The following is a 12,657-nucleotide window of genomic DNA, read 5'->3' as shown; positions in this document are numbered from 1 at the left end:
ATAATTTTCTGAAAATCCATGTTCATTGTCACTGTTAAATGTGTTTTTACTTTTTAGCATAATTTCCACAATACATCATATTTTCTACCCCTCTCTTAACCACTCTGCAGAAACCTATTTCTAGACAATCACCTAGAGCAGGTAAAAGCAATAAAGAAGCAACAAAGGTTTCCACTACTCAGTGCTTCTAAATAATTTGAATTTCTATCCAATATCTTTTTTCTTTTAAAATATTTTAAAAATAATATTAAAGGCAGAACCATACTAAGTGCATGTTGTAACCATCCTTTACAAAAAAGTCCAGATCGAAAGTTACAGTAAGCTAAACTGGGCCACATTGTGTAGATGTTTTCACCCTCAAAAAGGTACAGAGTCCTAATCAATAACTTTTTAACATTTTGATACCTATTCAATATCCTATTAAAGGTTTTCTTTATTAAATATAACAGCTAAAGGATGCTAATGGAAGTTTTTTTGCCTTGTATAACAAGCTGTGAATTAAAAGCTTACAGTAAGTGTTTGATATCAATGTTGGTATCATCCTTGACATTCTGTTTTTCCTCATAGATCACGCTTTTGCCCATGTGAAACTGTTGAAACTTTTACTCAATATACTGAAAAGCTGCACCCAAAACACTTGTTCCACAATATAAGTTATATGTAGAGTTTCTTTACTGTTTCAGCATTTGAAGCTCTTAGAGAGCTCACCTTTCTTGTACCACTTGAAAAACAAGATATTATCATGTGTAAAAGGAAAGTGGCGACATGGGGACTTGCAACCACTGCCGACTTACAAACACTGAAATCTTTAGTTTATTTAGGATCAAAGACTGAGAACACTTACCAGTGCATCAGTCCTGGCTGGGTAGCTATAATTTAAGCAGATGGCTGAGCACATGTATTTCCATGTCTCAACTCTTCAGTTTAGCTTATTTGCTAAACTATATATATAGTATATATATATAGTATATAGAGAGAGCATACCATGCTAGGTAGCCAGTATGCTCTTTAAAGGAGGCTTCAAAATAAAGTTCAAAGCTGCCAAATAATTAAATAATGGAAAAAATGGGAATAACTTGTCAGCTTACCAGCCCCCAACATAGACTAAGATATACTGTTCCACAACTGACAGCGCTAGCAGACAGCCAGTGCCAAGGTTTCAGAATGCAAAATGTAGGAATTGACACATCTTTGTCAAAGTTTATGTGCTTTTAAACATTAGTCATTGCTAATAAATCCACAGCTAGCTTTAATTATCTGCATGAAGAGCTGTGGTCCAAATTAAGAGTTTTGAATACAAATGTACGTAGCATCTAGATACTACTTAAGCAAGCTGTAGAATAAAGCAATTCAGCTTTCAGCAGCCCCTACTACCACTTCTTGCTCTCTCTTCCTGTGCTTCCAGACTCCTTAGCAAACTCAACTTTTATTCTTCTCTACCCCTAGGTTGTAAGTATTTTAAATGATGCCTATGGAACTGATACCCGATAGCTACTCCTCTTCTACTTAGTCTCTCATTCCCAGTTGTTTTTCGTATTGTCAGCCTGGCTTGTCCTCTACTATTAACTCTAGCCAGTGTTAAATCAGTCAGAGTTAAAAGGAAGATACTGATGTAACTTATTGAAAAAATATATTAAAATATGCTTTTAGGATGAGAAGATGTTAAATGTAACTCACCCCTTCACCACCCAATTGTTGGTCTACAACAATCTCATTGCAGTGTAACGTGATACAGGTTTTGGTCTAAATATTATTTTTTTAGCTTCATTTAGAGGTTTGATTCTGTGGAGGACATGTCAGTTATGGCACTGCCATGGGTTTGGTGCATGATCCTGGAACACTGAATAGGTTCAAGTTTCTCAGAAGAAACATACTTGTATGTGAGCACTTGCCAATATTTGCTTGTATGCAAGATCTGGATTTATATGTGAGTACCTCTATATAAGCACAGGATGGGTGCATATTCTGGAAAATCAGAGCTAGATCCTTAGCTGGCAAAGGCAGCATAACAAGAAGGAAATTTCAGCTCTGAACATCATCTGGAGACCTGCTCTAATGAATATAATGTCTCTCTCAGGAATAAAACTATGTTACCAAGCCCACAAAGGTGCACTGAGATTTAATTAACAGTCTTGGCTCTCAGGCAGAAAGTGCCAAATACTAAAAAAACATTGCCATTGATAAAGTCATATGTACAGGATATGAGTGTTTTGCCAAATACAGGCAGTACTTTTCTACTGTTATCAACAGATGCATCATGTCTCACTCCTTCAAGATGAGGACTGAAATTTTCAATAAGTAATTTGTCAAATAAGTAATAAGGGTCACATTTTCTGAAATCCTCTACAATGCAGTCTATTTGGCCAATGAATTTCAAAGTTAATGAAGCAAATATCCTCTTACGTTCAGAACTGAGGAAAAAGGGATATAAATCTTTCTGTTTGACCTCCATTCATATTTGAACATGAAACATGAGCACTTTTAAAGCAGGGTAAAATTTTCTAATGTATTAAAAGCATCTGCTAAAGCCTAGTGCTACTAAAAAGCCTACTGCTCCTAACTTTATCACTGCATTGCATATGTCACCTAGCAGGTGTCCATGAGCTTTTATATACACAGTATTTCTAAATGAGGGGGGAAAGGAAAGAAAAAAAAATGTGAAACAATAATATGATGACTATGCAATTTGCAAAAGAAAGCTCTTTGAAATCCTGCCCTGAGCCACACACAACTCCAGCTGAATAATTAATTACATATTGACAGGGTCTTATAAAAGAAAAGCACAGAGCTGTATTGACGTTTATGTCTTCTTCTTAACATTCATAAGAAAATGTCATTCTGCTTGAAACAATTATTGGCAGATTATATGTTTTTTGATTCTATATCCAAATTCTTAGGAAAGATACTTGACTGATGATCTTTTATAATTATGCACATTAATGGTTTGCCTAAAATTTAATCTTTACTACCAACTAATTTCATTCAGAGGTTATTAATATCTTCAAGAAATTCATAAGATATTCTTCTAGATACACAGCTACAAGCTTCAGTATGTCACAATTTTTTTTTTTTTTTGAATTATTCTATTTGAACACTGCATTTGAATTTCTGTGCATTTAGGAACCTTGAACTAACCTATGAACCTAATATAACCTAATATGAAAAATAATACTACCAGAAAAAAAGGCAGTACACAAACTTTTTAGTGAGGCTGTCAAAAAAGCAAACATAGCAGGTAATTACAAAATCTGCAGTTTTATCAATATACTATATTTCAAAATGAGAAAGAATATATTTTCATATCTCTGTTTTCCTATTTCACTTGCTGTTAACTGAACGAGAATGGCATGCACATTTCTTGTAGAGCTCCTCTGTTACAGTACTTCAAATGCACTTAATAAATTGCACCTTCCATGAAAAGAAAAGGTGATGGATTGAAAAATGTTTAGCACAACCATGCATAATTGATAGGTTCCCTAGTGCAAATAAGTGTCTGATAAATAATTAAATTTAATCTCATTATAAGAGTTTTCATAATGGGATAATTTAATTAAATGAAAGCCAAAGGGTTTCTAGGGGTTGAAAGATGCTGGTGTTGCTATATTTGGCTAATGGTCTGGGGATAGTATAGTGAAGAAGGGTAATTCACATGGGTGCATGCATTATTTAATGAATCCCTCTGAGATGGAGGAAAGGACAGATCAATGATAACTTGTCATTTTATCATTGCTTACAATGCACATTTAAACAACCTGGGAAATGTAAAAAAAGTGATGGAGTCTTGCAACTCTTTGAAGACATCAGGCCTCTCTCTGCCATGCAAATACTTTGCTTTTCTTTAGCAATACATATTTGCACTTACATCTAACACTGTTAATTTTGTTCTCCTTTCAAACTGTAAATAAGAGCAAAGCCTTACAAGCTACTGTACAGTTAGGGCAAGCCTGCTCCTAAGTGAAAGTTATAATGGATACAGCATGTATATCTGATACTAAAAAATTGATAGCTGTGTCATGTGGGACCCATTAACAAGCTTTTTGAGTGGGCAGAGTTTTGAGCTTTAAGTCTCCAGAAGCACTTAGCTAGACTAGGATACTAAAACCATACAAGTCTAAGTAGTTAGCTCATTTGTAGGTGATCAGTTATGAATTAATATGAATGGTGAAGATTATATCTTTTCAGATAAGACAAAAGTGTCATCTTGCACAGAGTAAATGTGCAAGATCCAAAAGCTAAATGGAGTAATTTTGCCATTTACACTGCCCTTTACTAATGACCTGTACAAACAAGCGTTTTCTCCTTCAGAAATTATTATCCGTATCGGTGAACTGTGAACACAATGACCACAGCGGTCTTGTGGCTTGCCCATTCCAGGTTTCATCCATCAAACAGTACCAGATGCTTACTAGCAAGATACAAAGAAGTCTTCTAGAACAACTATGGAGGGATACAATGGACCAAGGTTTGGTCTTTTATGACATGAGAGTTAGGTGATATTAAAAAAAAAAATCCTATTTTCATGAGTGTTGTTGTCATAGGTCTCATCCTTGTTAATATCCTATTAAATCTTTTTGAACTTGTTACATTTTTCTTTTATGGGTAACACAGGTTAATTACTTGCACAAAAAAAAATAGTATCAACTTGACCAATTTAATCTTGGACTGGTGCCAGGCTCTGATCAGAAGTGCCAGTGAGGTGGGCACAAGGATGCCTGAACCCGCCCAGGGGCACTGACCACAGCAACTCACACGATTCTGCCAGAAATAGTTTACATTATACTTGCCAGATCTGCCAAGTCCCATAGGAGTTTCTCCCACTTTCCTTAACCTTCTTCACCAAAATTATCATGTCTTAAATTTGCCACTTCTCCATTCACTCTATTTTTTAGTTCATTTATCAAAGTACATGTAGTATAAATGCTGAAGAATGACGAATATCAATTTCTATCTTTATTATCTGTGCCAGTTTTCAATCCAAGTAGAAATTCGGTATAAACTCATCTCTTGAACTACTTCTTGTAAACATAAAGTTTTCTGAAGATCCTAATATATTATATTTGGCTGATTTTTGCTCATCTTCTCAGGGACACATAAGAGGAATGCAGCAGTCTTATTGCATCACATAAATGTTCTCCTAGACATTTATACCTCTATATTCACTACATATCTCGTACTGAAATATGGCCCAGTGCTCTGTGCTTTCCAGAATTGCCATTCTTTTGTTTACTCACTCTCTTCTTAAGCTGAACAAATACAATGCAATTTGGCTTTCTTGCTGCTGTTGTTTTAGCACCTCCTCCAGTAAGATAAAAGCTAATAGTTCCTCAGCTTTGTATAAATAGTAGCTTTCTAATTATACACTAACATAAATGTGTCATTCAAGAATCATTATAACAGTATTACATGTTTTCCCTTCTCAGCTTTCATATTTACTTTCTTAGACTTAATGGCCTCAGAGATTCTTGTTTTGGCTTTTATAAAATGAATACTGAGGTTTTTTTCTTTTTTTTATTTTAGTGGGAATTAGCAAGAAAATCCTAAGAAAAATAATTCTAAATTAGTTTTCTGTTGTTTATAAAAGGTAACCTCTTCCATCTACTCTACAGGCAAAAAATAAATCACACATAACTTGAGAAAATACTAGGGGCATATCTTTTCTGAGTTGGATGCCTAAAATTCAGTAGGCTAATTTCTATGAGAGCTCAGTATTCTCCGTGCCTATTAAATGAGTTTCAGAGCCAGTAGACTGAAATTAAGATGTTCTTTTCTATAATTCTTCTTCCTCAGGCACAGTCATCCACTTACATCTCTGGGAGGACTTGTGTACATTTTATTACAGCTTATTTAATTCAAACAGCTGGGAGGTAAGATCTCTGCTGATTATTCAATAATCTATTTCATCCTTCAAGAACTAATGAAGTTCTCCATCTAGTTCTCTGCTTCTCCAAGGAGACCTCCAGTAAGTCTTCTATTCCAGCTAAAATATACAAGCTCTATAAAATTAAGATTTGCCATGCTTTATATAAAATACAGGAACAATATAAAACACACTTATTTCCTCCTTTTATAAGCATTTCCACAGTTGCTTGATGAAGTATACCTTAATTCTGAATTACTCTGGATGGTGTTCAAACTTCTAGGGGTTGGGAGGGATGTTACAAATTCCAATTTAAATAACATTTTTTCTCAACAGGAACCAGTATTCACATATGAAAACACTAGCCAACAGCTATATCCAATGTTGCCATGGCTATCATAATACAAAATTATAAATATTAAATATAGATTAAAATCTGTAATTTCTACTCCCTGTTACAATGCTTTCCCAGAGAGTAAGAGAAAAATCCAATGAGTCATAAAAAGGAAAAAAAAAAGAGTCAAATGAGAAAAAAAGATGGAGGTTGGTGGGAAACCAAACTGTATGTATGTCTATTCAGTATAATTCCCTTTCTCTTTTCTTTCTTTATGACAATTCCTGCCAGCCACTTTAAACTACTAACTTTGGCAGTCAGTGGTTTCATGCAATACTCCCGTATACTCAGAATTTAACATTGCCATGTGGCTGAATAATGGCTCCGTGTATTCTAAAACACAGTAAAATAACCACAGCACAGCATGGAAATACTGTAACTTCAGCCTGCAAATCTGCTTTGTTGTAACCAGTGATTCTATATGTCAATGTCTTCTAGTAAAGAGTCAGTATCCAGCACTAATGAGTAAACCAATAAACATTTTCATAAAGCTCTGCTTTTTACATACATGCATTACTGAAGCTCATGTACAGTCATAACGAGGAAAAAGAAGAAATATATGTAATTCATCCTGTTAAATGTATTCCAAAACTCATTTTAAAAACTACTATTGTACGTAAGTTATTATGCATTTGGGGCATATTTGGGTTATCTAATTTTTTTCATTTATTTTGAAATTCACCCTCTGTAAACATAACTTTGTTGTTCTACTATCACTTAAAGTAGAAGTGGATCTATTTTATGATGACACTGTGATATACTTTGGGTGATCTATTCAAAGTATATAAATTACATCTAAAAATGACTTTCCAGATGAGCAGTTATTTTACTCCTTTCACAAATTAGGTGAATCAGTCTCCCAGCCTGGCTTTTATATAAAGCAATGAACAGCAGCACTTGAGTTTAGACTTTTAACTGCTAAAGCTTAAAATACAAGAATGACCCCAAAATAATTTTGTTTTTCCCAAAGTGCCAATTCATATCTCAAAAGTGTTCTCACCTAAACATAAATTTAATAGACCACAACAACCAATCAAAAGCTACAGTTTTACTGCCATTTCTGGACTCCTTCCTGCTGCTGTGAAATCCTTCCCCAGCCGATTTCCATGACCTCAGTTCTCTCTGAGACATACTAGTTGGCATAATGAACAACAAAACTTCAGTTACACTGGAGACAAAGTCTACTTAAAATAGAAAGAAACCAAAACACTAATATTTTTTCTGCTTACAGCCCGGGACGGATGCTGTGAATAGAACTGTTCAAAACCTGTGAAACTTGGACTGCAAGTTGCAAACTAAAGCTTCCACCATTGGGATGCTATCAAACAAAACTCAGCACATCTGCTCAAAGAGCTATCCGTCCCTGTGGGCAGCACTCTGTCTTCTTCATCAGTATCTATAACCAAACCTTAATTAATTATTCCTCACTTTTGCTTCTATTCAAAAGGACCCAATGATATCCTCCCCTCCACACCCATAATTTTCTATCTATTCCTCTAGCACTTCATTCCTCTGAATTTCCTAGAAGAGTCTGAGGATGAGTAGGGAACACTAAACCTCCACCCATAAATGCAAGGGAAAAAAAAGCTTTCCATGTCTACTTCTAGCCAAAGTAAATTGGATCTTTACAGTAGCAGTACCACATATGATGGGAAAAAAATCTCCAAATACTATCTATAAAACTGTCAGAGAATCTCAAGGAATTCCTCATGTGCCTTGCCAACAGTTTACGCTCTAAATGCTCTGCTGAATATACTCCACTAAGGCTTTATGAAAACTTCAGCCGCATGAAACTCAGCTACAAGTTGCCAGTTCCCCTAGAAGGATACAAACACTGAGAGCCAAGCATAAAGTTGCGATAGATGAGCAAGGCTCTGAAAATAAGTATGAATCTGGTCTTTCCAGTATTTTTTACACACTGATTTCTGGTTTATGCAAACTAGTTAGTAAAGTTGAACAAATCATCTCCATGTTCTTGGAATATTGGCCAATAAGTAGATTCACACTTTTATTTCTAGGCACACATAAGATTTCTTCTTTCAACTGGAGAACATATATAAAAAAACTAATGCTACAAACAATACTTATTTTTTGCTCAGTTTTAGTGTTTTCTGAGGGGCTCACCTCTAAGTCCCCTTGGAGAACGTGAGGACATGTCCCCAAGTACTCTCCTAGTCTAGTCTTAATCCAAACAGAGGAAAGAAAAAATTTTGCATGCAGAGTAATCAACACAACTAATAACAACTTTGTAACACACTCTCAGGAAAATTAGATTTATTTGTTTGTAAAAAAAGAAATTGTCTATCAAAACAGACGGATCACTTTTCGTAGTATGAACATTTTCAGACACCTTGCACTGAAAATTAAATATCATTAAAGAAATGCAGAGCAGATTAGGTAAGGCTCTAAGAAAAGAAGAGCAGATCTTCTAGAAGTTCTATGAAAAATATTAAGAAGATAATATAAAATAATAAGAAGATAAATGTTCTAATTTGGTGAAAATAAGCTAAACAAAAGTTCTCTGAAGATTAATTTGTGTTTCCAATACCTTTGTGAACCTGGCTTTCATTCCTCCATTTTCCATCTTTAAAATTAAAACCCGTTTTAGAACTCTTATACCCTGCTAAAGGGCAGAAAGCAAGAAGGATGAAAAGAAGAGGGTATGTTCCACTTCTAGAAGAGATTAAAAAGTTGAAACAAGACCGAAGAGGAGCAATCCACTGACCTTTGGAGGAACCTTGAGTGACTAGCACAAATAACAGATTTATCCCATTATAAGAAAAGACATTCAAAATCAAAACCCTCTGCAGCCAATAGAGAACACTGAAAATCCACAACCTCACAAAAATAAAACCATGTTCACCCCCACCAAACATCTGGGCACAGTGTTCACAGCCACTCACTGATGTCAAACTAACATTCTTAACAGCACAGAAAGGCAATGCACTAACCAGTAAAGAAGATGACAGAAAGTCTGAAGCACCTAAACATGCGTTAACAGGAGTTGTTTAAAGGCAAAAACCTTACTCCTCAAAATAACGTGCAGCTTGTTCAGGGGGTTAAATTAGGCAAATTTAACCAAGTTTACCAGGCTAAAGGGGTACCTGATGGCAGCCCTTCAGTATCTACAAGGAGGTTATCAAGAAGACAGAGCCAGTGGCTCCTCACAGTGGCAGTTAGTGGAGGGATGAGAGACAATGAGCAAAAGTGGAAACAAGAGAGGTTCAGACTGGATAATAGGAAAACTTTTTCACACTAAGGTGAAACCTTGGAGGTTTTTAAGACCTGACAAAATGAAGTCCTGCATAGTCTGCTCTAACTTCATAGCTGACCTAGCTTTGAGCAGGAGGTTGGATTAAAAACCTCCTGAAGTCCCTTTCAATCTGAATTTTCCTATAATCCTAAAACTATGAGTTATTAACTATCTAAGCAGAAAAACAGTTTCAGTCTCATGGGACAACTGAAAAGAGTTTGGCCCCATCCCCTTGAGACTCTCCCTTCAGATACTAACACACATTGCATGATACACTACTTTTTCCTTCAGTAGGCAGATTGTAATGATTCATATGCCTTCAGTGATCCATGAAATACCCAATACACACATTCCTAAGCTGTGTTCAGACACAGTGGAGAGGGGCAGCTGCAAGAAGCTGGCTATTCCTCCCTGTTCTTGGCTTTCCAACTAAAAGAACAGGGAGCCTACCCGTGCTTCCACTGAGATAGTCCAGTGAACAATAAAGCACTGAGAAGTTAGTTCCACCATGACATGTCTCTGCCTCCAGTTCCACTTCTCCTAATAGGAAAGGTAAGAGATGGCACAGGAAAATTCTTTATATCCTTTCTAGAGCAGAGCAAGAATTCTCATTATCTACCAAGAATTCAGCAGAGCACCTATCAAGTGCTGCAGCAGAGTCTCATGACCTGGAGATACCATTTCTAAAGCAATATATTGCAACCTTCCAGCATCATTTCTGAACATCTCTGATTAAACCCTTTCCTTAATGTCCAAAGATATAATCCATCAAGTCCTACTATAGGACTGTAGGTCTGCAGGCATCTAGTACCTCACTTCATTGCTGCATGTATTTTACAAGTCAATAAATATTTAAGGTCTAGAGTTTATATACAATATATTGTATATACATATATCTTTCGCAATATATCTCTGTGTATCTAGATATATATTGATATAGATACACATATACACATAAACACTGCAACTAATTCTTCCATGAATTTTCAGTTTCCTGCCAGTAACTGATTTGCCAGGCTTAAGCAGTCCCAGTATAACTTTAAGAATGGATAATTAAAAAAGAGTATCATTTATTAAATCAAAACTGTTGAAAACCAAGCTTTATTTACAGTATCATTTTATTTACTGTCTTCTTTCTGGTGCAATGAAAGGGTATAAAAATAGTTCTTTTTTGTAGTTTTCCAGTAATTATTTTGCAGAAATGTTTTCCATTTACCAAGCAAATTGTGTTACAGATTTCCTTAAATAAAGAAAAGTACTGTTCAAATCATAAAATTATGGTGCTATAGGTTATTATTCAAATTAGTGATCTTAAGTATGCCATAAAGTTTCAGAAAAGCACAGGAACATACATCCACAATATTACCAATTAAACATACAAAAAATATGCATTGTTCTTGGAAAGAGCTCAGCTAATCTTGTTCTCTGTTCTCAATGAAGGTACAGTTTCCTCAATCTGAATAAAAGGGTTACTACTGAAGCTAACAAAGAACATCTGTTTTTCATTTGAGGTGAATTCAAGTGTTCATTAAAGTGTCCTTACTGGTCATTTTTGGCATTTTTTTTCCTGCTTCACAATGGTTTGTCTCCTAATACCGTGGCAACTTCAATGTGCTACTTTAAACAGCCATTGTCATTTTACCATTTCCTTTGAAAAATAGCAAGAGAAACATGAAAGAGAACCAGAAATGGATCTCATCTGATTTCTATGTAAAGTGTAAGAGCAACTTCTGCAGTTCACCTTTTTCATACTTCCTAGGGGTGTTTATTCTTTGCAATTATTCATCTAGGCTTCATTGAACTTGAATACTAATAAATTTTAAGAAGTGAAACAAGAAGCCTTCATGTTGTCTACAGGGAGGCACATGAAAACTTGGAGTTAGGCTGTGAGTTATTAGTATTAGCACCTTTGGTTGCAGTTTTTTGTTACTTTCCATAGCAATTTAGATCAGGTAAAAACACTTGAAAAATAAAACAAAATATTTATAAGTTTGTTTTCATCGAATACATGATTATCCTTTCATGCTAAATGTAAAATGAAGGGGCTCATTACAATCTATTAAGATTTTCTTTAGATTTGTGTTGTCATGCTCTATAAAGTTACTGGATGCGTTTTATAGAGACTTGAACTTAAAAAAAAATCTTTACTTAAGTTTTTTAGTAGTTTGTAACTATACTTGGGGACTATTACTCATCCTTGCATCTCACCGTGTGCATTATTTATATTTATGAGATAAATTTAAAGAGATACTACTTCTGTGCTGTAAGGTTCTGTATTAACGCTTGACTAGATCAGGTCAGGAACACTGAGCAGAATGCAGTAACTGCATCCTGAGTAAATTAACACTGGGCAGATTACAAAACTACAAGCAAGCATGACACTTTACAGGCAAGTATAAAGACAAGATTCATACATCTCAAGTTAGTCTGAAGGCACACTGAAATGAGCAAGAAAAGTCAGTAAAAATTAAGAAGACGTAAATGTGGGCTTTAAATGCATGTAGGATGAACATTCCTACAGTTTTTTGAAACTAAAATAAATATTTTAATAGTTGCACAGGTGGTTCTGATATTCAATAAATGTAATCGAAGCATTGTCTGACTGACCTGGACTATAAAAACACTTAAAAGGCCTTGTAGCCTGTCAACAGAAGGGTAGCAAAGAAGTCTGAGAACAAACGCCTCTCCAACTTGCACTCTCTTGGCAGCTAGAGTCCAGAAAACTTAAGTATACACGCAATTTAAATACTAGGAAAATGAATTGCACAGCAAATTCCAAAGATCTGCTAAGACAATATATGACACACAATAACGAAATACATATTATTACCTATTAAAGAAGAAATGTGTTGCTGCATGCTTTTTTCCACACATGCTTTTAAATTTTATTTTAGCAAGTAAATAAAATTAAATTCTAAGTGGAGATTCCTATAAAACCTAACCATTATATATCCCACATTAGGTGTTCATAGCTTTCCAAAAGTTAAGCTGTATGGTGTGAAATGTCATTTCTGGCAACAATTTGCTCAAAATAATTCAGCCATTTCTAAGAAGGATAAAAAAGAAAATACTTCCATCCATACTCGTAATAATGACTGGAGGTTTTTAAGCAAGATCATGAAACTTATGTTAGAGTTTAGGTTTTTGGATTTT

Source organism: Rhea pennata, chromosome 2, assembly GCF_028389875.1.
Source record: "Rhea pennata isolate bPtePen1 chromosome 2, bPtePen1.pri, whole genome shotgun sequence".
NCBI lineage: Eukaryota > Metazoa > Chordata > Aves > Rheiformes > Rheidae > Rhea > Rhea pennata.
Note: the sequence above shows the minus strand (reverse complement) of the source record.